The sequence below is a fragment of the Medicago sativa genome, chromosome 5, assembly GCF_051527215.1.
Source record: "Medicago sativa cultivar Bolivia chromosome 5, Bolivia_mono, whole genome shotgun sequence".
NCBI classification, from domain to species: domain Eukaryota; kingdom Viridiplantae; phylum Streptophyta; class Magnoliopsida; order Fabales; family Fabaceae; genus Medicago; species Medicago sativa.
In genome coordinates, this window is record NC_140753.1 from 42,815,434 (window position 1) to 42,841,297 (window position 25,864).

The 25,864-nt window shown below is 36.0% G+C and overlaps 1 protein-coding gene and 1 non-coding gene across 2 annotated transcripts in view; both read right to left on the reverse strand.

The window, feature by feature from the left end:
• The window catches only part of LOC146922254 (uncharacterized), a 53,093-nt gene that overhangs the window by 11,558 nt on the left and 15,671 nt on the right, over window positions 1–25,864 (reverse strand). The window lies entirely within an intron of this gene.
• Window positions 4,549–4,655, reverse strand: LOC146922255 (small nucleolar RNA R71). Its single transcript, XR_015013002.1, has one exon. It is a non-coding gene; the product is annotated as a small nucleolar RNA R71 (small nucleolar RNA).

Here is a 25,864-nt window from a genome sequence, read left to right on the forward strand (position 1 = left end):
CCTGAGTCTGATAGTCTTTAAGGTGAGGTTTGTAAGCTCCCCCTAAGTTCTATCCAGGTTAATTAAATTCATTTTTCGCACAATAAAATTATCAGAGCTTAAAAAATATCATTGAAAGAATTAACTTATAGATAAGAAGAATGGTTCAATTAATTTTACTTGAATTTTGATACTCCTTCTTTCGTTCATAGCTTATACCAATAAGGTAAAAAAAATGATAGAAGTTTTTCAAAAAAAAATTCAAATACCATTAATGGGGCTCAGAGCCTTTAAATACTTGTCACATATACTCCCCCTTTTGTCATTATCAAAAAAAATTGAAATAAAAGTAAATAAGCATAAGAGACAAAAAGATGTGAGAAAAACTCAAACATGAAGAGAGTATAATAATAACTAAACTATCCAGTCAATCAGAATCAGAATCAGTTAAGCATTCAGAACCATTAAGCATTCAGAAGCAATAATCATTAAAGCAAGACAGTTTCAGAAGCAGATACTAAGAACTTAAAACAAACAACAAACAAGGGAAAACACTAAGGTGTGCAACTAAGGATTGGTTTGTTGTTATTTCTTCATCTTCTCCATTTCTTCAATTTTCTTCTGCAACTGTTCTTCAAGAAATTGTTGCCTCTGGAGAAGAGCCTGTTCCCTTTCTCTAGCCTCTTGCTGCTGCTTTGCCATCTGTTGCCTTAGAAGCTTAAACATCCTTGCGTCTCTGGTCAAGTAGTCCATTTCTGAGAAGAATGGCTTGTTTCCAGGAGCAGTGTAGGACTTCTGACTCTGAGACTTTTCTTCAGATGCTCCATTAACTTTCTGACAGAAGCGTCCTTGCTTCTGATGCACTTAGCCTTTATATCTTCAATAAACTCAGCAGCTCGATTCTGAAGTGATACCCAGGAGTCTTCATATGCGTTGGTGAGATCAATTGTCCTCCTTTGATCCACCAGATTATGCATTTGATAGAGAATAGTGAGTAGCTCAGCATTAATATATCCAGATTCCAGAGTGTTTGGGGGTGGTTGTTCAAGAATTTCAGGATCAGAATCACTAAGTTCAAGGTCTTGAACAGGGCTAGAAACTGGAATGGTTAAGTGTTGAGTTGGGGTTGAGGTTGATGGCTGGTCAGAAGCAATGTGTGCGGTAGAGGTTAAGTCTTGGACATTGACTTGAGAGTTGTCAATATCCATGGGAGTTGGTTCTGGGGAGTGTTCAGGTAAATGTTGAAAGTCAGTTTCAGTTGGTGATTGTTGTGGTGAAGTTGTTGTTTGATTGTGGAGTTGAGGGTCAATGGTTGTTAATGGTGATTGTGGGGGTGTTGTGGGTTTATGTGGTTCAGGTGTTTGTTGATGGGGGCTTTCTGAAACAACATTTTCAGAAGCATCTGCTTCTGGAGTTGTTTCAGAGGCTTTTTCTGAATTTGACACAACTTTGGGTAGCTCACCTAAGTAGTGGAGAGCAAGATTGTCTAAAACATAAGTGTCTTCTGTAGGTTCAGGTGCAGGTGGTTGTGATGAAGAGGGTGAAATGAGGGGTGAGGTAACTGGAATCTGAATTACCTTGTCTGAAGAGCCAGCTACTGATATGGTAGCATCTGGTGCACCAACTGAAGGAACAGAACCTGAAGCATCAGCTTCTGGAATTCTAGGATTCTCATTCTGATCCATCTGTTCTTGCTCTTCTCTTTCAAAATCCTTCAGAGCTTTTGCTTCTCGCCTATTTGCTTCGAAATCATCAGAATGTTCCTTAGCCATTCTCTTCATGGCTGGAGTCACTTGAACCATAGAGCTTTTCATATCAAGTGGAGCCTTCTTTCTTTTCAGCTTAGGCTCTTCCTCTTCTTTCTCTATCTCCTCCCAAGCTTCTTCCAACCTTTCTTTATGAAAAATGGTTTCAGCTTTCCCTCTCTTTCTCTTAGCAACCTTCTGTTGCTTGCCCTTATCAGTAGCAGTTACTGATGCAGTAGTTCCCTTGACTTTCTTTCCTTTTCTAGGAGCAGCTTCCTCCTGAGGGCTAGCATCTTCCTCCAGGACGTACTCAGCTACTGATTTGATTAAGATTTTAGGATTGCTTTCCGTAAAGATGGAAGGAAAGTCCCTGATAATCTTAGTTTCTTCTGTGGTCAACTCCAACCACTTTTCATCTTGAGGGGCTTCCTTGATAAACTTCATAGAGAATAAACTCCTGCTACTGATAGTCCTTTCAGCAGTAGACACTTCGAAGCATTTATCAGAAGCATCCCTTGTCTTTTTCAAGAGATCCAGCACTCTTCCTTGATAAAGGATCTCAGATAACAATCTCCCATAAGGTACTTGTTTTCTTCCTCTAATAGTGCCTTCATTTATAGCCCGGCAGAGATGATCTATTACATATCTTGGGAAGTTTATCTTTTCCAGATTGGTCATGATGTAAATTGCTAGCTTCTGTTGGTTGTTGGGTTGATCAGACACTCCTGCTCTTTGAAAGAAGCAATCGTTACTGAATTTCACCAACATTCTGTTGTGAATCTCCATTTCAGAAGGCTTAGCATCTTTGTTTCCACCCAGAAGAGTGTTGTAGTAGCTTTGTAGCAAGACATCTTCCTTCTTGACTATTTCTTGAAACCTTCCTTCTGCATTCATTCTACAAGCTTTAGCTATAACATCCTCAGTGATGGTTATAGGAATGCCCATCACTTCAGACCTTATTTCCAAGCTATCAAAGGAGGTGGGATTCATATCCATGATTGTTTTCCCTTTCTTTGACCCAGCTTGTTTAACTTCGACCTTTGCAGGCTTTCCATTGTACACCTCAGCCTTTAGCCAGAAGTCTTTGACCAGGTTCACATATGTTGGCCCATTCAGCATTTTGAAGTACTCAGACAGTGATGAGTCATAGATAGTCTTATTTTATTGCATTTTATTTTAGTTTAGAATATTTTACTTCAAATTGTGTTTTATTTTATTTTAGGAATAAATATATGGTGGAAGGTGCCTTGGAGCAAAAGAAAGAGGACTGGAACAAATACAGCGCAAGAATACGAAGATACGGGACAAAAATATGTTCCCCCAAAGTCAGAAGCTTGGCACGGCCCGTGCCAATATGTGGCACGACCGTGCCCGTCTCCAGGACCTGTTTTGCTGCTTTTCTTCAAGCCCAAGTTACCCTGTTGCAGCTTTACCGTTTTATCCTTTTAGTTGCTTAGTTTCTAAGTCAAATGTAAAGCTATAAATAGAGTAGCTCTCCACCATAAACAATCATGCTTTACTTTGTTTATTTCAATTGCTATTTTAATAAAAGTCTTTATTTTCCCTTTTACTTTCTTTGCAATTTACTTTACTGTTATTTTCTCTCTTCTTCCCCCATGTCTACGATGAACATGAGTGAGCAGACTTCTTTGTCTTAGGATCGTTGGATAAGTCTAATGACGTAATCCGGATCAAGCCAAGTCTTAAACCCTAATTAATTGTTACCCTAATTCCTAATCTAAATTCACCGTTTTAACATGAATTAATTATTATCAAACTGTGGAAGCGAACGCGGAGGGTTTGATAATGGTTAATTCATCATCACAGATATCAATTCATAAAGCGAACGCGGAGCTTTGATATCCGAACAAGTGAATTTAGACAAGGTTTGCGAAACATGAGAATAGTCTAGCAAACCTTGGGACACATAAAGTTTTGATCTTCAAGGGTCCCAAAGGCAATCACCCATGAGAATAGGTGTGGTTGTTGGAGGGATACACTCACTGACTTTAAGAGGAGCTGTGATATGCTAAAGAGAGACTTGTCCTTAGTAATTAGGATTAACGTTTAATTATAAGTTTAAGGCTTGCTTGTGAAAAGATTCGTTATTATGACGAACCAATGATCCCAAGGCTTTTTAATATTATTATTTACCTTCAGAAACTGCACTCTCCAAACTTCTTATTTCTTTCTCTTCTAATCAATTTCTAAAAGCTAATTGGATTGACCAACTCCCTAGCGGAACGATAACTCTACTTACTACTATTACTTCGATAGGCCGTGCACTTGCGGTTTGGCCCTATCAAGTTTTTGGCGCCGTTGCCGGGGAGTTAACTAATTTAATTAGCTTTTTCTTAGTGATTAGAACTCCTTCTTCTTCTTTCTCTTTTCTTTTTATTTTTATTTTTTTATTTTCCTTCACCATTAACTTCTTGGAAAGCACAAAAATAATACCAACATGGCTGAAAGACGTGCTCTTATAGAATACGTGACTCCTTCAACGGAAGAGCCATATGCTATTATTGTGTACCCAACGGTTGAGGGTGAAGACTTTGAAATTAAGCCTGCCCAACTTAAGATGGTGCAGCAAAATTGTTATTCGGGATCCCCCGATGAGGATCCCAATCTCCATATCTCAACTTTTTGGCGGCTCACTGTGACATACAAGAAAAACCAAGAAACTTTAAGACTGCATCTCTTCCCTTTTTCTCTAAAAAACAAGGCTCTTAACTGGTTCCATTCCCTAAGAGTTGGTTCCATCACCTCATGGGACCAATTAAAGCGTGAATTTCTCATCTGTTTCCTCCCCCCATCAAAAATCGGCCAACTTAGGGAAAAGCTTTTTCAATTTACTCAAAAAGAGGGGGAATCTCTTCATGATTCATGGGGACGTTTTAAAGAAATGCTTAAACTTTGCCCTCTCCATGGTCTAGAAGAGTGGTTAATCATCCACACCTTTTACAATGGTTTATCTCATACTACTAAAATCTTTGTTGATACAGCTGCAGGTGGTGCCTTAATGAACAAGGACTTCGAAACAACCTATGCCTTGATCGAAGACATGGCTCGAAACCTCTTCCTATGGACCGATGAAGAATTCACTACAAGATCTTCACCCTCCAAAAAGAGGGCAGGTATGTACGAAGTCTCTGATTATGACCACCTTGCTTCTAGGATTGATGCACTAACCCACAAATTTGAAAAACTTAATGTTAGTGCTAGTACTTCTACCTCTACACCTTCTTCTTGTAAAGCATGTAGTGATTGCAAACTAGGTAGTGTTGAGCAAATAAACTTTATTCAAAACAACCAAGGGGTAAGTTTTAACCAAAGCCCCAATCCCTTGGTTCAAAAAACGACACCACCAAGTTTTGTAATTGATCAAAAGGTTATTCAAAAGTCTAATCTTGAACTTTTAATGGAAAATTTTCTTCTTAACCAATCCGAACAGCTCAAGGAGCTTGCAAATCAAACTAGACTTTTGAATGAATCTTTCATTACACTTACATCAAAAGTAGACTCTATTTCCTCTCACAACAAAATCTTAGAGACTCAGCTCTCACTAGTTGTTCAAGAATTTCGCCAACCTAGAATGAACGCTGTTACACTTAGGAGTGGTAAGCAACTAGAGGACCCCTTAAGAGTCAAGCCTAGTGAGGAAGAAGCTTGTAAACCACAAGGAGAGGTGATTGAAGAAGAGAATGAGAAGCCACAAAGTGAGGAAGTTACACCACCCCCCTTCAACCCAAAAATCCCTTTCCCTCAAAGATCTACCAAGTCTAAGCTTGACGAGCAATTTAAAAAATTCATTGAAATGATGAATAAAATCTACATTGATGTTCCATTCACCGATGTCCTAACTTAAATGCCTACCTATGCTAAATTTTTAAAAGAAATTCTTTCAAAAAAAAGGAAAATTGAGGAAAGTGAAATGGTGAACCTTACGGAAGAGTGTAGTGCTATCATCCAAAATAAATTGCCACCAAAGCTTAAAGATCCAGGAAGTTTCTCCATACCTTGCGTCATAGGCCCTGAGATGGTAAAAAGGGCGATGTGTGACTTAGGAGCTAGTGTCAGTTTGATGCCTTTATCACTTTACGAGAGATTGGGGTTAGGGGAACTTAAGTCAACTAGAATGACCCTACAATTAGCGGACCATTCCATTAAGTATCCAGCTGGAATCATAGAGGACGTCCCTGTCAAAGTAGGAGAAATTTATGTCCCCACAGATTTTGTTGTGATGGAAATAGAGGAGGATAACCAAGTACCGATACTTTTGGGAAGGCCTTTCCTTGCTACTGCTGGGGCTATAATAGATGTTAAACATGGGAAATTGGAATTTAATGTTGGTAAGGATACTGTTGAATTTGAACTTGCTAAACTAATGAAAAATCCTTCCATTAAAGACTCTTGTTGCATGTTTGATATAATTGACCGTTGTGTGAAAGAGTGCCCTTTGGCATCAACTACACATGATGGTTTGGAAGTATGCTTGGTTAGTGATGCAGGTACAAAACTAGATGGAGACGCCAAAGAGTATGAGAAGATGTTAGATGGAACTCCGCCTATGGAAGACGTGGGCATAGAGGAGCTAATGGGAAAAGAACCAACCCCTTCACCAAAGGAAGCACCAAAGGTGGAGCTTAAACCACTCCCACCAAGCTTGAGGTATGAATTCTTAGGCCCTAATTCAACCTACCCTGTCATTGTGAATGCAAATCTAAATGAGGTGGAAACTGAAAAATTGCTTTATGTCCTCAAAAAGTATCCTAAGGCTATAGGTTATACCATTGACGACATTAAAGGAATAAACCCCTCATTGTGCACACATAGGATACTACTTGAGGAGGACTATAAGCCCTCCGTTGAACACCAAAGAAGGTTGAACCCTAACATGAAAGAAGTTGTGAAAAAAGAGGTCTTAAAACTCCTAGATGCAGGTGTCATTTACCCAATTTCTGATTCCAAATGGGTTAGCCCGGTTCAAGTAGTACCTAAAAAGGGTGGTCTCACTGTTATTAAGAACGATAAAAATGAATCCATTGCCACTAGAACCGTCACCGGTTGGAGAATGTGTATTGACTATAGGAAGCTCAACAAAGCAACCCGTAAAGATCACTTCCCACTCCCCTTTATAGACCAAATGTTAGAAAGGCTAGCTAAGCATTCACACTTTTGTTACTTAGATGGGTATTCCGGATTCTTCCAAATACCTATTCACCCCAATGACCAAGAGAAAACCACTTTCACATGTCCTTTTGGTACCTTTGCCTATAGGAGAATGCCTTTTGGTCTTTGCAATGCCCCCGCTACTTTCCAAAGATGCATGCTGTCTATTTTTTCTGATTTTGTTGAAAACATAATGGAAGTCTTTATGGATGATTTTTCTGTGCATGGATCTAGTTTTGATAATTGTTTGACTAACCTGGAAAAAGTTTTGGAAAGATGTGAACAGGTAAACTTAGTGTTGAATTGGGAGAAGTGTCACTTCATGGTAAGAGAAGGAATTGTCCTAGGACATTTAGTTTCTGAACGGGGTATAGAGGTGGACAAAGCAAAAATTGCAATTATTGAAAAAATGTCCCCTCCTACCTCGGTGAAGGAAGTAAGAAGTTTCCTAGGACATGCAGGGTTTTACCGCCGTTTCATCAAAGATTTTTCTTCAATAACCAAGCCACTAACAAGCTTGCTCCTTAAGGATGCAGATTTTGTGTTTGATGATGCATGCCTAAAGGCATTTTGCAGGTTAAAAGAAGCTTTGGTCACTGCCCCTATCATACAACCACCGGATTGGAACTTGCCTTTTGAAATAATGTGTGATGCGAGTGACTATGCAGTAGGGGCTGTGTTGGGACAAAGAAAAGACAAGAAGATGCATGCCATTTATTATGCAAGTAAGACCCTTGATGGGGCACAGGTAAACTATGCCACAACAGAAAAAGAATTGTTAGCGGTAGTTTATGCCATTGACAAATTTCGGCCATACTTGGTAGGATCAAAAATCATCATTTACACAGATCACTCGGCAATAAAATATTTGTTAAACAAAAAAGATGCCAAGCCGAGGTTGATCCGGTGGATTTTGCTCCTTCAAGAATTTGACCTTGAAATAAAAGATAAAAAGGGTACCGAAAATGTTGTAGCTGATCACTTGTCCTGCCTTAGGGAGACCAATGAGAATGAGTTACCCCTGGATGATTCATTTCCGGATGATCAACTCTTCTTATTGGCACAAACTAACGCACCTTGGTATGCAGACTTTGTTAACTTTCTTGCAGCTGGAGTGTTACCACCTGGATTGAGCTACCAACAAAAGAAGAAGTTCTTCCACGACCTCAAACATTATTATTGGGATGAACCCTACCTTTTCAAAAGAGGCTCAGACGGGATCTTCAGGAGATGCATTCCTGAAAACGAGGTAAGTAGTATTCTAACCCACTGTCACTCCTCTTCTTATGGTGGCCACGCCAGTACTCAAAAGACCTCTTTCAAAATTCTTCAATCTGGTTTTTGGTGGCCATTGCTTTTCAAAGATGTGCATAAATTCATTTCTAAATGTGACAAATGTCAACGCACCGGTAACATTACTAAGAGGAATGAAATGCCCTTAAACAACATTCTTGAAGTCGAAATTTTTGATGTATGGGGTGTTGATTTCATGGGACCTTTCCCCTCTTCTTTTGGAAATCAATACATATTGGTGGCAGTTGACTATGTGTCCAAATGGGTTGAGGCTGTTGCCTCACCCACTAATGATGCACATGTTGTTATAAATTTTTTCAAAAAGATTATCTTTCCAAGGTTTGGAGTGCCAAGGGTTGTAATAAGCGATGGAGGGTCTCACTTTATATCTAAACTTTTCAAAAAACTTTTACAAAAGTATGGAGTGAAACACAAAATTGCTACACCCTATCACCCACAAACTAGTGGACAAGTTGAGGTCTCCAATAGACAAATAAAAGCCATTCTTGAAAAAATAGTTTCAAACTCTAGGAAGGATTGGTCAAGTAAGCTCGACGATGCTCTTTGGGCCTATCGAACGGCTTACAAAACTCCAATTGGAATGACACCTTTTAAGCTAATCTATGGAAAATCTTGTCACCTTCCGGTTGAACTTGAACACAAAGCTTATTGGGCAGTAAGAAACCTCAACTTAGATCCCAATCTAGCTGGTCAAAAGAGAAAACTTCAGTTAAGTGAGTTAGAAGAACTTAGAATTGATGCTTATGAAAATGCCCGTATTTACAAAGAACGAACTAAAAAATGGCACGACAAGCATATCCTAAAAAGGAACTTCAAGAGCGGTGACCTTGTACTGCTCTTTAACTCTAGGCTAAGGCTTTCTCCAGGTAAGTTAAGATCATGATGGTCTGGCCCATTCACTGTTCGTACTGTCTACCCCTGTGTGGCAATTGAAATTTTTTCTGAAAAGACTGGACCTTTCAAAGTTAATGGCCAAAGACTAAAGATTTACAATGCAGGTGAAGCTGTTGAAAAAGAAACAATACTAGCCCTCTTAGATCCTCCATGAGGAACCTGAAGGAAAATCGAAAGATATCATACACAGCGGAAGAAGAAGAAGAAGAAGAATTTCGATTTTCATTCCTTGGATCATTACGAAATTCAAACATGAATCAGTGATTCGATTGTTACCTTGAACTGTGGAATCTGAAAGCTGGAACTGGAAACTGGAATCTCGATCACAGCCAAGCAAGCAGCAAGAAGCAAAGCCTCTAGCAAGTCCACACGAACAGTGCTCCTCCAAAACTTGGTGCTAGCCAATGAATTGGAAGTGCAGAGAAGAAAGGGGTTGCTTCAAAACGTGTAACCAAAAACTTCAGCATCAGAGTTCTATTTATAGAACTTCTAGTGTGCTCTGCAAGTCATAAGTCACTATTGGGCTTCAGTAAGCCCAACAACGAGTTTAGTAATTTTGCTAACTAATTAGCGTTATTTACTAAACACACCCCTTATATAAGTCATACTTATATATTTCTCTTTTGACTGTTCTTTGTGTGTGACCCTATAGGTTCTAGTCACGTTGGCAATAATATTAAATCTAATATTTAATATTATAAACAATGAGCGGTATCTAGCAACACATCATTGCTACCCAAGTGACAAGAATGTCAAGTGATCTGACGAAACCTTTCCATGATAATACTCATGTGTACACTTACTCCTTTGTCTCGATATCTTTATTAATCCCAAGGCATAGATATTGTCACCCTTGTATAGATCAATGTTTATATTCCTTGATTCCGAAATATACTGAATAACGAATAAGTCCAATATCTTATATTGACTTAGTTCGGCATGGCCATGCAATTTTACAGTCATATTTCATCAAGAGGCCTAAAGATATATCTCCTGTTTATGAGGAGGGACAAATCCCATCTAGGACACTCATGTCCCTCAGCATGATTCATCAAGTACCCATCAACCAACGTTATGGTTATCCTTTTACAGACAACGCTAGAATGGCAACAAAGCACTTGAGTCCACATCTAGGGATCATAGTGGTTTCAGGTCTAAGAGCGATATACATTATTATCATTGTGAGAATATCTTATGACATTTTCATAACATACTATGTAGTATTCTCACGGTGGGTCAATCCAGTATAAATATTACTCCTAATATTTATACCTATGTATAGACTTAATATCTCAATATCAATGACCCATGAGATGCGGTCATCAGTCTACATACATAATAGTCTTTATGCTTTATTATTATCCCAATTCATATTAAAGCTTGACTATGGATATGTTTAAGAATAGCGTTCTTTACGTAATGTAATCTCATGATTAAGTCACACTTAATATTTCATTACATGAACTATCTATTCTAGGGACTTTATTATTTTGAAACATAACAAAATCAATAAAGAAATGCCTTATTATTATATATATTCACAATATATATTTATATCAATATCATGATACAAAGCCAAACCCAATCAATATTGATTGGATATTAGGGCTTACTCCAACAATCTCCCACTAGCACTAAAAGCCAATCAAATATTAACTTAATATATATTGATCAAGTGTTAGCATCAAGCACACCCTGGGCATGATACTATTCTAGTAGATAAGGAACTCTTTCCTATGTTGGTAGGTTACACTTTTTTCAATTTCCACTTTCGATCTTCCATCGAAAAGAAATTGAAGTGTCAAAGTATACATTTGGATTATTGGTGAGATCAGGTATTCATTGCTCGCAAGATTAAACCAATTTCACCTCAGACGGGATCAATGGAATCTGCAACGCAAGAGACACATGGTTTCGCTCAGTTATGAGCTAAACAATCCAAATCATATATATTTGACATCTGTAATAGAAACAACAACTATTTGAAGCTTGTACTTTTACAAATTTCATAGTTGATATCCAAGCATAGCATTTATTCCAAATTGCGATTTGGATATACTGTACACCGATATTAAAGTCAGCATCATTGTAACTTCTTTACAATGTTCCTTTAATCCGTGTTCAAGAAACAATCCTTAGTCCTTTAAGACATCCATGGATATTCTTAAAAGTATTCTAGTGTCGAACACTACAATAAATTTTGGTACATATTGAAAATAATTTTCTAACCATGTCTCACATGTGTAGATAAATTGTTTTGGTGACTAGTATGTCATCCACATACTCCACCAAACTAATATCAATGCTCCCACTATTCTCCTTGTGTGCACAAGATTTTTATTAATTAAAGTTTTTCATAAAACTTCACTAATAAAACAAATAATTCAACTTCAAGAAGCTTGCTCCAATTCATACATGAATTTTGTAATATATATACCTTTCTAGCATCCTTTGGATTAACGAAACCCTACATATATGTCAAATACATATACAAGGTCATTCTAATTAAAGAATGCAACATCGTTGTCCATCTCCTAGAATTTGCATTATACAATAATGACAAGTGGGATCGTTAGATTTAAGCATTATGATGATGTAATAGTTTCGTCATGATTTGCATCACGAGTTGCATGAAACCTTCTACAATCAATCACATCTTAAATGTATTCATAATACCATCCATGTCAGCTTTCTACAAGAAAACTCACATTCATCTCATGAGTCATACTCATTTGGATGATTTAACCAATATCCATATATGGTTTGTGTACATGGATTCTTTATAAGATCCCATGGCATTTAGCCATTTCTCAAAGTTCAGGCCATTTACGACCTTCTAGTAAGTTTGGGGCTCATCTACCATGAAAATCATAACACCTTGTTGAGCCATGACAAAATCATGTTACTCATTGTAGTGATATGACATATCAAACTCATCTAGATCTTGTGCTACTCGAACTGGTGATTTAACAACAACCCTTTGTTGAATTAGTTCATGTTCCATTCTTAAATATACATGTATTTTGTGGTACTTGACTTAATTCAAGTTCTACAACACTCCCACTGGCTCCTGCAGAGACATACTCCGTTAATAGGAATACTCCAGATCTAGAGACAAACGACTATTGTCATGAAAGGTGATGTATAATCAGTATCCCTTAGTTTCCTTAGGGTACCTCCACAAATGTACATTCATTTAATTTGTAGTTTAGTTTATCTAATAAACCATAAAACCTCAAATTATCATAAAGTCAAAAACTAGGTACTCTTACCTCCATATCTAATATGGTGTCTTTATGATTACTCTATTGGAACTTGTAGTGGGTGAAGAATAACTGTAATTTAATTTAACATCAAGAGTCAATGAGTTATAACCAAACTATTTTAGATCGATTCATGTCAAACATGAAGCGATATAAATAATAATTATACTCATTAATCAAGCATTTACCATCACGACTTACTCATATGGTCTTTATACTTTTCAAACCTATTTCTTTTACTTCATTGTTAAACTCTTTGAACAATTTCAAAGATTTCTTGAATTGTGTCAAATACACTTTTCTCATATACTATTAATTAGTAATGTTAGATGAAGTAAGAGAAATAAAATATCCAGCAAATATGTTTAGTGCTCCATATACATCTCATATGTATATCAACTCAAATAGATTATGTGTCCTTTTCACCTTTACCGGTATACTAATCTATTTTGAAAGGTGGAACTCACATCCTTCAAATGATATAAAACCAAATGAGTCCAATAGTCCATATCCATGGATTTTGGAAATGTGAATCACACTTGTTTGTGCTAAACAGTGATGCCAATGATATACAAAAGGTTCAAATCTCATTTGATCCTTTTCTCATATGTTATAGACTAGCTTATCAAGATCATGGAACTCAAATCCATTACTTGATCAACACATTGTATAGAAAACATTATTAGGACAATAGGACAATATTTGTCTATCATTCAACTACATAATCCTTCTCTTGTCAATACAAGATTTATGATTTAATGTTTCTATTTTATATGGAATTTAATAACAATTATTTGGTTCCATATCAAGTTAAGTTTAAGTCCAAGCATAAGCTCTTATAGTCAATGAAACAATTTGTTCCATTCCAGACGTAGGTGAACTTCACTTATAGTTAATGTTCTGCTTCTTTAAAACTCTCTATATTTCAACAAATATGAGATTAATCATCAAGTATCAAATACTTATGATGAAGAAGTAGAAATTTAACTTTCTATAACTATATGGGTAAATAAGAAGTCTTACTTCTTTCTTATATTTTGACCCTTTCAAAATTACGAGCAATTTTTGTTTTTCAACTTTTGAAATAATTGCTTCCCCCTTTTGCAACCGTGTTTAACCTTTCAAAGGTAGAAAAACAGAATTTGAATTTTATTCTTATCCATGTACATCTACTTGATAGGCTTAAACTATTCATCTTATAACATTGAGGTTGAATGATCATATCATTCTCCATCGTCGTTACCACTATGAGATATCCTATATCTACTCATTTGACCCAATGCTTCTGATAAGCGTTGTTTTTCAAATATAGACATATAAAGTTGCTAGGAAATAACTGCTCGAGAATATACAGTTTTTCTCATTCTTAAGAACAATTCTTAAATTTTGTACCAATTCAGAAACTCTTTTCTGAAAATTTTGTTCTTCATAAGAACTTTTAACAGTATAATAAAATTTATATGCTAAAGAAATTCTAAATACAGAAAATAAATAAAATAAATGTATCATGATTTAAAACATATTTAAATAGGTCTTCAATTAAATACGCTCCCACTATTTTACTCAAAACAAATGACCTTCAACATTTGAATCGGAAAATCTCATTGGAAGATTTTCTAGTGGGTTGAAATCCATATTTCACCTTGCTTTAAGTCAACGGGGGCTGTACTCAAAACTCAGTTATTTAGGTAGGAACTCCTTCCAATTGTATCTCATACAACTTTCAAATCATTTGAGTGAATAACTCCTTACTCTAATCTATCATATAGATGTTCCCAAACATTGCTTCTAAATTTATTTTAATCTTATTAAAATTAATTTAGTTAAGTTAAACCCAAAAGAATAACACTTGGGTAAATTGGATTACCGCACCGCAACTTACTAGTATAGAAAGTGCACCTCACGGAGGCGAAACCTACACATTTCGATATTAGTCTTGAAGGGTGTTAAAATTTTGGAAAGCATTAAACTTAATATTTTGAATTGAAGGATTTTTATTAAGTTTGATCTCACTTCACCACGGCTTGTATATCACATATATTCGCACTCCAATCATAACATGCATAACAATTATACAATAATAAAGTGACATGATTATGGACGTTATGACTCTCTCAAGCCAATGAGAGAATCTAAACTAATCCTAGAAATGACCTTGCTTCTCCAAGCTTGACCTCCAGGACTATCCTAACGTCATGAGCCCTATTACTTCTTTGCATTCTATTTACATTACATATGAAAGAAACTCGTTTTACATACGAGGGAGTGGATGAGAAGAGAATGTACAATAGAAATATAAGAGAGAGGCACGACACGCAGGCCGTATTTTAATATCCAAAAGAAATAAAATAAAAGGACTAGGGCCATAATCATTCACATGATAATAATAACAAACACACTTTTATTATTATTAATTATACCTTATAATTAAAATAAATTAAATTAAAATTTGACATATGATCACACTACGCAGATTAGCTGGGAGTTTAATTGAGTACCAAAATATATTATATTGAGTACAAAAATATATTATATTAAGTACAAAAAATATCTCATATTATGTACCAAAATATATTTTATTGAGTACCAAAATATATTATATTATATACCAAAATATATTTCAGATCAAGTACTAAAATATATTAGATTGCATACCAAAATATCTCAGATTGTGTTCCAAAATATTCTAGATTGCGTATTTCGCATCAACACTTGACACGTTTATGAACATCCAAATCGTTTCGGCAAATATTATGATCAAATCCAAAAGATCATATATGATATTGAAACTCTTTCAAATCATGATTCTTTTAAATTATAAACAAATCAAGTTAAAGTCATGCAAATCGATTAAATAATTTCAAAAGATCATATATGACATTGAAACTATTTCAAATCATGATCTTTTAAATTAACTATCAATTTAGGATCGTTTATTACCTTTCAAACAACTTTTGAAAAACAATCCAAAAGGTAGAATTTTTTATTTAATATTGACACTCAATAATTATTATAATTAAATCTGCTTTATTTAGGCAATCAATTTGTTTCCAAAACAAATTACAGGACTAAAATTAAGCAAATATTTTATTACCGAATTCAAAAATCATATCTGATATTGAAACTCTTTCAAAATCATGATCTTTTAAATTTACTACCTTTCTCCAATTAAATAAATTAATTAAACATAAATATTTTTCAAGGATTGTTTGTTTAGCATGAACAACCGGATCTATGATGTTTCACCAGATTCGGATATTGAAGCTCACTCTCACGAATTGTTCAAATTCACAACAATCTCTTTTGAAAACAATTGATCGAATGATACAACCATAATAATACAACGCTTGTATAGTTAGGTATCCTAATACAACAATCAAACATCAATAGTTTTAACAATTGTTTGTTCAGTATGGACAACCGGATCTTTGATGCTTCACCAGAATCGGTATTCGAAGCTCAATCTCACGAGTTGACTACAAATTCACAATCAATTATATAAAACCTATTGAACGAATGATATCATCAATATATCACATATAATGATGTTGTATTAAAATCATATATCACATATATGATATTGATCAATCAATTTTAATTAATATTTAAATTTAAATAATAAAATATTAACACTTAATATTCTATTTTATTAACGGATTTGCATTCCAAATTAATTCCTTATAGAATATCAAAATATTAGCAAATCAAATATTTGCGAAAATATTATTATCTCTTAAAACAATTTTAAAAGATAATCTAATTTGATTTGTTTCCAATCATGTTGATATGTATAATCGATATGTCGATACTTCACCAGAAACGGTTTCTGAAACATCAAACAAATCGAAAAGCCATGCACAGAAAACATGATACGATGCCAATTTTAATTCTCTTTATTATTTAATTCCGATTCAAAATGTTTAATCATATTAAAACATAAAGCAGTAACAAAGCAATCCGATTCATGGTTTCGTAATTGGCTCTGATACCACTGAAGGAAAATCGAAAGATATCATACACAGCGGAAGAAGAAGAAGAAGAAGAATTTCGATTTTCATTCCTTGGATCATTACGAAATTCAAACATGAATCAGTGATTCGATTGTTACCTTGAACTGTGGAATCTGAAAGCTGGAACTGGAAACTGGAATCTCGATCACAGCCAAGCAAGCAGCAAGAAGCAAAGCCTCTAGCAAGTCCACACGAACAGTGCTCCTCCAAAACTTGGTGCTAGCCAATGAATTTGAAGTGCAGAGAAGAAAGGGGTTGCTTCAAAACGTGTAACCAAAAACTTCAGCATCAGAGTTCTATTTATAGAACTTCTAGTGTGCTCTGCAAGTCATAAGTCACTATTGGGCTTCAGTAAGCCCAACAACGAGTTTAGTAATTTTGCTAACTAATTAGCGTTATTTACTAAACGCACCCCTTATATAAGTCATACTTATATATTTCTCTTTTGACTGTTCTTTGTGTGTGACCCTATAGGTTCTAGTCACGTTGGCAATAATATTAAATCTAATATTTAATATTATAAACAATGAGCGGTATCTAGCAACACATCATTGCTACCCAAGTGACAAGAATGTCAAGTGATCTGACGAAACCTTTCCATGATAATACTCATGTGTACACTTACTCCTTTGTCTCGATATCTTTATTAATCCCAAGACATAGATATTGTCACCCTTGTATAGATCAATGTTTATATTCCTTGATTCCGAAATATACTGAATAACGAATAAGTCCAATATCTTATATTGACTTAGTTCGGCATGGCCATGCAATTTTACAGTCATATTTCATCAAGAGGCCTAAAGATATATCTCCTGTTTATGAGGAGGGACAAATCCCATCTAGGACACTCATGTCCCTCAGCATGATTCATCAAGTACCCATCAACCAACGTTATGGTTATCCTTTTACAGACAACGTTAGAATGGCAACAAAGCACTTGAGTCCACATCTAGGGATCATAGTGGTTTCAGGTCTAAGAGCGATATACATTATTATCATTGTGAGAATATCTTATGACATTTTCACAACATACTATGTAGTATTCTCACGGTGGGTCAATCCAGTATAAATATTACTCCTAATATTTATACCTATGTATAGACTTAATATCTCAATATCAATGACCCATGAGATGCGGTCATCAGTCTACATACATAATAGTCTTTATGCTTTATTATTATCCCAATTCATATTAAAGCTTGACTATGGATATGTTTAAGAATAGCGTTCTTTACGTAATGTAATCTCATGATTAAGTCACACTTAATATTCCATTACATGAACTATCTATTCTAGGGACTTTATTATTTTGAAACATAACAAAATCAATAAAGAAATGCCTTATTATTATATATATTCACAATATATATTTATATCAATATCATGATACAAAGCCAAACCCAATCAATATTGATTGCATATTAGGGCTTACTCCAACAGAACCACTCTTACATCTTTCGTCAAACTAGTGACGGTAAAAGAGCACTTCGTGGGAGGCAACCCACGCATTTAACTGCTTTCGTTTTGTTTTAAGTTGTTTTGTAGGTAATTGTTCGAGTACGATTCAAGAAAATGAAACAAATTGAAGTCCCTGGAACCAGAAGGTTGGCACGGCCCGTGCTAAGGTTGGCACGGCCGTGCCATGTTTTTCAAAGAAAAAATGGAGCCAGCCACAGAATGTTGGCACGGCCCGTGCTGAGGTTGGCACGGCCGTGCCAGCTTACAGAGTCCAAAAATTCATTTTTTTTGCTATTTATAACACCTTGTGAGCTTTCTGGACCCCTTCTTCTACTAATCTCCTTCTCTCTTCTTCTTCTTCTTCTTCTTCTTCTTCTTCTTCTTCTTCTTCTTCTTCTTCTTCTTCTTCTTCTTCTTCTTCTTCTTCTTCTTCTTCTTCTTCTTCTTCTTTTAATTTCTTTTTCTTTTGAATCATTGAGGACAATGCTTCCCCTAAGTGTGTGTGGGGGGGGGGGGGGGGGGGGGGGGGGCTAATAAAGTGTCTAGAGTCGTAGTGTTCCCAAACTCCCTTGAACTTTATTCTTTTGTTTTGTTTTTATAGCAAGAGGCATGACTAAGTAGCTTGTTTTTAATGTAAATATGGCATGAAATTTTTTTGTTTTGTCTCTTCTTTAAAGGTTGTTTCTTGTACATAAAAGTAGTTTCTTGTGTTTATTGTGTTCTTGCTATACCCATATCTTGTTTTAATGTGAAAATTCTCCAATGAGAAAAGCACCCGATTGCAATCCTTGAGCAAATGTATGAATAAGTATTTTAAGGAGCACGTTCTAGCTTTAATGTTAACTTAGACCCTTTAAAGTCTTAAGAGTAAAAGTAGTATAAATTTATGTGGGAAAATTAATCAAATTGTTCTTAATTGTTATATTCTTCTTAATTTGTTAATGTTAAATGGGGCGGGAGAATGGCACCAACATGTGGGGGAAAGGACAATTACATCCTAACTTCCTAATTGTGGTGGTGACTCCTTAATTTGAACTTAAATGAAACAAAATTCATCAATGCTAGGGGGAAAGGACAATTACATCCAAAAAGACTTCCTACGCGGAGATGAAACAAATAATAATTTTGCAGCACTGCTTAGGGTGATTTTGAATCTAGGGGGAAAGGACAATTACATCCGAGAAGACTTCCTACGAGGATAGATAGCCCCTAAGCATCTGCAGCCCCTTGCGCTTAATTGCGAAATTAATTCAATCTTAACTTAAATTCCCATCACTCTTATATGAAATGAAGAAAGGACTTTTCTCGGTTACTTTAGCACTAAGGATAGAACCTATTCCTCATAATATCTGTCTTATACAGGAGCAATAAAAGGGTTGGACTGCACACACACACACACTCACTTGAGACTTGATGTTGGGTAGAATAGGTTCATGAGAAGTATTTGAAATTGTAATTAGTGTACTTGGAACAAAACCTTTCTTTGAGACTTATGTTCTTAATATTGCCATAAATCAATCTTTTGTTGCTGCTATGTCTATTGCCTTTTGCTTGAGGACAAGCAAAGATTCAAGTGTGGGGGAGTTTGATGAGTCATAGATAGTCTTATTTATTGCCTTATTTAGTTTAGTTTTATTTTAGATTTGATTTTATTTTATTGCATTTTATTTTAGTTTAGAATATTTTACTTCAAATTGTGTTTTATTTTATTTTAGGAATAAATATATGGTGGAAGGTGCCTTGGAGCAAAAGAAAGAGGACTGGAACAAATACAGCGCAAGAATACGAAGATACGGGACAAAAATATGTTCCCCCAAAGTCAGAAGCTTGGCACGGCCCGTGCCAATATGTGGCACGGCCGTGCCCGTCTCCAGGACCTGTTTTGCTGCTTTTCTTCAAGCCCAAGTTACCCTGTTGCAGCTTTACCGTTTTATCCTTTTAGTTGCTTAGTTTCTAAGTCAAATGTAAAGCTATAAATAGAGTAGCTCTCCACCATAAACAATCATGCTTTACTTTGTTTATTTCAATTGCTATTTTAATAAAAGTCTTTATTTTCCCTTTTACTTTCTTTGCAATTTACTTTACTGTTATTTTCTCTCTTCTTCCCCATGTCTACGATGAACATGAGTGAGTAGACTTCTTTGTCTTAGGATCGTTGGATAAGTCTAATGACGTAATCCGGATCAAGCCAAGTCTTAAACCCTAATTAATTGTTACCCTAATTCCTAATCTAAATTCACCGTTTTAACATGAATTAATTATTATCAAACCGTGGAAGCGAACGCGGAGGGTTTGATAATGGTTAATTCATCATCACAGATATCAATTCATAAAGCGAACGCGGAGCTTTGATATCCGAACAAGTGAATTTAGACAAGGTTTGCGAAACATGAGAATAGTCTAGCAAACCTTGGGACACATAAAGTTTCGATCTTCAAGGGTCCCAAAGGCAATCACCCATGAGAATAGGTGTGGTTGTTGGAGGGATACACTCACTGACTTCGAGAGGAGCTGTGATATGCTAAAGAGAGACTTGTCCTTAGTAATTAGGATTAACGTTTAATTATAAGTTTAAGGCTTGCTTGTGAAAAGATTCGTTATTATGACGAACCAATGATCCCAAGGCTTTTTAATATTATTATTTACCTTCAGAAACTGCACTCTCCAAACTTCTTATTTCTTTCTCTTCTAATCAATTTCTAAAAGCTAATTGGATTGACCAACTCCCTAGCGGAACGATAACTCTACTTACTACTATTACTTCGATAGGCCGTGCACTTGCGGTTTGGCCCTATCAGACAGCTTCTGAGTTTCTATCAATCCTTCCATGTTCACTTTGTACTTCTTAAGTGAAGCGAAGTCCACCGGTGATTCTACTTGAACTATTAAGGATTTCCATGGAATATCCATAGTCTTCTCTTTGTAGACGGACCCAGATTCTGGTGCGCTTTGCATGTTTGAGGTAGATTCTGAAACTTTTGAGCTTGATGATGCCATTTGATGATGATTGAAGAAGATTTGAAGAAGATGAAGATTTTAGGGTACTAGGGTTGAGAGAATGCGCTTACTTCGCAAGAGGTTTGAAAGCAAATATGTTTGTTGTGAGTGAATAGTGTGTGAATTGACAAAGTGTTAAAAGTAAAACGATTGCAATTCAAAAGAGACAAACAAACATAACATTAATGACAAAATTGGGGGCGCGTGAAAAGTACTTTCAAAGCTATTAAATCGTCATTGCCCTTTTAGTTATACACCAACACATACAGGCCACGTCAGAAGTTCACAGAGTAACTACCAAGTTAGTGGGCCAGAAGTTACTTTAAAAAGTAACTCCCAACGTTTCCACTAATTCAACTATTCAGAAGCAAAAAATCCAGCTTCTGGACTTCAGATGCTGACGTCATCATCAGAATCGAGTTTTCCTCAGAACCTCAATAAAGAGCTTCTGATGGACTACTGCTTCTGAACTAACTTCAGAACCTAAAATCCTATTCAGAAGCAAGCAAGCATTTAATCAGATACAAAGTGCATGTTCAATTTTTTCTTTATAAAATCAAATCTTTCAACAGTTAAAGGCTTAGTAAATATATCAGCCCATTGATTTTCAGTATCAATGAATTGTATATCTAAAATTCCTTTTTGAACATAATCTCTGATAAAATGGTGTTTGATTTCAATGTGCTTAGCTCTTGAATGCAAAATTGGATTTTTAGACAAACAAATAGCAGCAGTATTATCACAATAAATGGGAATACTGTTAGCAGTTATCTGATAGTCTTCCAACTGATGTTTCATCCAAAGTAGTTGTGTACAACAACTTGCAGCTGAAATGTATTCTGCTTCTGCTGTAGACATAGCAATAGTTGTTTGTCTTCTGCTAGCCCAGGATATAAGATTATCACCCAGAAATTGACAATTGCCACTGGTTGACTTTCTTTCAATCCTATCACCAGCATAATTAGCATCACAGAATCCAATTAGCTTATAATATAAGGATTTCTTATAAAGGAGTCCAATATTAGTTGTTCCTTTCAAATACCTGAAGATTCTCTTGACAGCAGTCATATGAGATTCTCTAGGATCTGATTGGAATCTTGCACACAAGCATACACTGAATAAAATATCTGGCCTAGATGCAATGAGGTATAACAAAGAACCAATCATACCTCTATACAGCTTCTGGTCAACTTTAGCTCCTTCATCTTCTTTGCTTAAGGTGCACGTAGGGTGCATTGGAGTGTTCATCACTTTACAATCTTCAAGCTTGAACTTCTTCAGAAGCTCCTTTGTATACTTAGATTGATGAACATAGACTCCATCTTTGCATTGATTAATTTGAATGCCCAGGAAGAACTTCAGCTCTCCCATCATGCTCATTTCAAATTCATCCTGCATTAACTTAGAAAATTCCTTGCAAAGAGATGCATTAGTAGAACCAAATATTATATCATCAACATATATTTGCACAACAAGAATATCTTTCCCAAGGGTCCTTCTGAAGAGTGTTGTATCAACCTGTCCTCTTTTAAAATCATTCTTGATTAAGAAATTACTTAGTCTATCATACCAAGCTCCGGGAGCTTGTTTCAAGCCATATAGTGATTTCTTCAGTTTAAAAACATGGTCAGGATATTTAATATCCTCAAATCCAGGAGGTTGCTTGACATACACTTCTTCTTCTATGACACCATTGAGAAATGCACTCTTGACATCCATTTGATATAATATTATGCCATGATTAACTGCATAGGAAAGAAGTAACCTGATTGCTTCCAATCTTGCAACTGGAGCAAACGTTTCAGTGTAATCAATGCCTTCTTGTTGACTATACCCTTGTGCAACAAGTCTGGCTTTATTTCTTGTTACTTCACCTTGCTCATTCAGCTTGTTTCTGAATACCCATTTTGTTCCAATAATGTTCTTGTGCTGAGGTTTGGGAACCAGATCCCACACATCATTTCTTTGAAATTGATTCAACTCTTCTTGGATAGCTAGGATCCATCCATCATCTGAAAGTGCTTCATCAACTGTTGTAGGTTCAATCATTGAGATTAGTCCAATCATTGACTCTACTTGTCTGAAATGTGATCTTGTTCTTCTTGGACTATCTTTGTTTCCAATGATTAGCTCCTCAGGATGTGAAGACTTGTGTTTGAATGTGTTTCTGGGAGGATCTGCTTGATGTGAGCCATCTTGTGCTTCATCAGAAGCAGTTTCATCTTGCGCTTCTGATGTGGGTTCAACTTCTGGACTATCTTCAGATTCAGCTATCTGATCAGGTTCTGGAGTAACTTCAGGAACCTGTATCTCTGCAAAACTTTCATCTTGCTTTGAAGTTTTATCTTCAAGCTCCTTGTCATCAAATTTAACGTGCATAGATTCTTCAACACAGAGTGTTTCTGAATTATACACTCTGTATGCCTTTGACCTTTCAGAGTAACCTAAGAAGATTCCTCTTTGGGCCTTGGCATCAAATTTCTTTAGGTAGAGCTTGTTGTTCAGAATGTAACATGTACATCCAAATTGATGAAAGTAAGAGATATTGGGTTTTCTTCCTTTAAAGAGTTCATATGCTGTTTTCTCCAAAATAGGTCTAATATAGATCCTGTTTTGAACATAACATGTTGTATTCACTGCTTCTGCCAAAAAATGTTTAGCCAAATTGTTTTCATGGATCATGGTTCTGGCCATTTCTTGTAAAGTTCTATTCTTTCTCTCTACAACCCCATTTTGTTGTGGAGTTCTAGGAGAAGAGAATTCATGGATGATTCCATGTTTTTCACAAAAAGCTTCAAATGGCTCATTTTCAAATTCTCCACCATGATCACTTCTGATTTTCAAAATCTTGGACTCTTTCAGTTTGAATTTATGTGCAGAAGTTACTGAATACCTCATATGCATGATCCTTACTTTTCAGGAATTTCACCCAAGTCCATCTGCTGTAATCATCAACAATGACTAATCCATATTTACTTCCATATAAGGATGCAGTACTCACTGGTCCAAATAAATCAATATGGAGTAATTCTAAAGGTCTTGAGGTTGAAACAATGTCTTTGGTTTTAAAAGATGATTTCACAATTTTCCCTCTCTGACATGCACCACAGAGTGCATCTGAATGATAGTCAATGTCTGGTAGCCCTTTCACAAGTTGTAACTTACTAAGCTTAGAGATTAACCTCCAGTTAGCATGTCCCAACCTTCTGTGCCACATCCATTTCTTATTATTCACTGATAGTAGGCAAATCACCTTCTGATCAGCCAGTTCAGAAAAATTGATTTTATAGACATTGTCAACTCTCTTTCCCTTGAACACAATGGATTTGTCTTCCTTGTTGATTACTGTACCGTTGGGTTTTTCAAAAAGAACATCATAACCATTATCACAAAATTGACTAATGCTCAAAAGGTTATGTTCAAGACCATCTACCAACCATACATTATTAATTGAGGTAGAGGAATTACCAATAGTTCCTGTACCTATGATCTTGCCTGACTGGTTGCCTCCAAACTTCACATTTCCTCCCTCTTTCATTGTTAGGCTGAGGAACATGGACTTGTCTCCTGTCATGTGTCTTGAGCAACCGCTGTCTAGGTACCATGATCTTTGCTTTGACACTGCTCTTAGACATACCTGCATCATTGACATTTTTAGATTTAGGTACCCATTGTCCTATGGGTCCTGGAAGGTTAGTACTTAAGGCTTTACTCTTCACTTCTTGTACCTTGTGCTGTGAGTTGGGTTGCTTCTGATTAACCATCACCTTAGGTTTTGGTACTTCAGAAGCAGTAACTGTCTTCTTCTGAAACTTAGACTTCAGAGCCTCAGATTTTGGTTTCACCAGACTCTGAGGAATAGGTTCTGATCTTTTTAGGATCCTAACCTTTGAAGTCTTGGAATCAGATTTGATCATAGCCTTTGACTTAGAGTTCTTTGGCTTTGAAGTAATCTTAGCCTTAGAACTAGAAGCTTCAGGTTCTGATTGAACAACAGTTTCCAACTCAGCCCCTTCTGGTACAAAGAAGGTTTTCAGACCTTCCTTGATGCATTCACAACAAGATTTTAGATTGGTTTTCTCAAGTTTCACTTCTGGAAAACCAATTCCTCTGCCATTGTTCTTGTAAATGCTATAAATCATAGAAGCCACTCTGCTTCTGTCAATGCCAGATATAATAAAATCTTCAAGAGCAATTTCATGGTTACTTAAAGATTTTTTATTACACTTTTCTTGATCTTCATACGTTTTACACATGAAGTCAAAGCCCCTAAGTCCTTGTTCAGAAGCTTTCAGATCCAATAGAGTTGATTTTTGCTGTTTTACCAAATCAGCATATTTTTCTTTTAAATCCTTCAACTCATTGGTTCTTACTTCAAAATGTGTAAGAAGTTCTTTAAGTGACTCAACAAGTTCATCTCTGGGAATTTTGGAATATACCTCGTTTTCATCTTCTGAGTCTGAATCTGATCCAGCTTCTGAAGTTGCTGTTGCTACCAACCCAACAGCTACCTTTGCATCTTCATCAACTTCCTCTTTATCAGATCCATATTCACTTCCCAAATCATCCCAGGTTGCCATTAAACTCTGCTTAATCTGCTTCTTGAATTTGCTTGGTTTGAATGTAGACCTCTTTGACTTGTCCTTTGACTTTTCTCTTTGAAGATCAGGGCATTCAGCAATGAAGTGTCCGGGCTTCTTACAGTTGAAGCATCCCTTCTGATCTTCTTTCCTTGAGCTTTTGGAGTTACCCCTTCTGGCGAGAAACTTTCTGTTCTTCTTGGCCAGATACTGAAGTCTGTTTGAGAGCATGACCATTTCAGCAGCATCTGGTTCAGAATCTGAACTTGACTGTTCTTCATCTTCAGATTCAACCACTTTGAGAGCTTTTGATGACTTGCCTTTGGATGGAAGAGCTATTGATTTACTCTTCTTAGTAGACTCATGTTCATTAAGACTTAACTCATGAACTTTGAGAGAACTAACAAGATCTTCGACACTTAAAGTGTTTAAATCTTTAGCTTCCTCAATGG